Raw genomic sequence first — 827 nt, 5'->3', positions numbered from 1 at the left:
TGTAGATTACGAGATCCCTGAACTGCGAGCCATGCATCTGACAAGATAGAAGGTCCACCATCAGGGTAACCCCTGCAATAGAGAATTTTAAAGTAAACTAACCAATAAAAAATGTTGCTGGGCTAGACGTAGCAATGCGACTACATCAACACTTTATTTTCAATGAAGGGTCCCACACTTAACAAAAACCTTACTCCAACCAGAAGTGTAATATAGAATGAGGATGTAAAATTTAATACCGGGGAAATGAAATAGCAGTATTGAAAGAAAATACTAGGAATGGACAATTTTATGGGGTCAAGGTCTCTATATGATATGTTTAGAGGAGGTATTGAGCAGAGAGAAGAAATACCTGGCACTCTCGGGTAACTGCAAATGAGTAATGACACCTCGGCAAGTCCTTAAAGGTAGCTTTCCAATAAGCCCTGGAAGAAAGTCTATCTTGGATCCAAGACATATTACTACTGCATCATATTCTCCTACACATAACAACAACAACAACAAAGCTGTGATGAGAACCAAAGAGAAAAGGAATGGATACTCTTCTCTTGGAATGTTAATAGCTATTTACTCTTAAATGCTCATAGACTCATATGATGTTTTCAGACCAGATATTTATCTACAACTAAGTTTTATCACATCAGTTTTAAAGGATGTTTCCACAAAGCTTATGCGAGTGCAAGAGTTAACCAAAAATATAAGAATCTAGTTCAAATGATGTGAAACCTAAGAAAATCACATCACTCACCTTCAAGTTCGAACACATCATCTATAGATTTCTTCACCAAAGTTACGTTTTTCCTTCCAAGTGATGCCTCCGCTGAGTT

At 37.2% G+C, this 827-nt stretch overlaps 1 long non-coding RNA gene across 1 annotated transcript; it reads right to left on the bottom strand.

Annotated features, from left to right (window-relative positions):
* LOC104774518 lies at positions 1 to 827 on the bottom strand. Its single transcript, XR_765375.2, has 3 exons — positions 749 to 827; positions 353 to 479; positions 1 to 72 (listed from the first exon to the last, which is right to left on the bottom strand). It is a non-coding gene; the product is annotated as an uncharacterized LOC104774518 (long non-coding RNA).

The sequence above is a fragment of the Camelina sativa genome, unplaced genomic scaffold (assembly GCF_000633955.1).
Source record: "Camelina sativa cultivar DH55 unplaced genomic scaffold, Cs unpScaffold03355, whole genome shotgun sequence".
Lineage (NCBI taxonomy): Eukaryota > Viridiplantae > Streptophyta > Magnoliopsida > Brassicales > Brassicaceae > Camelina > Camelina sativa.
The sequence above is the reverse complement of the archived record's forward strand: the minus strand, read 5'-3'. Positions and strand labels throughout refer to the sequence as shown.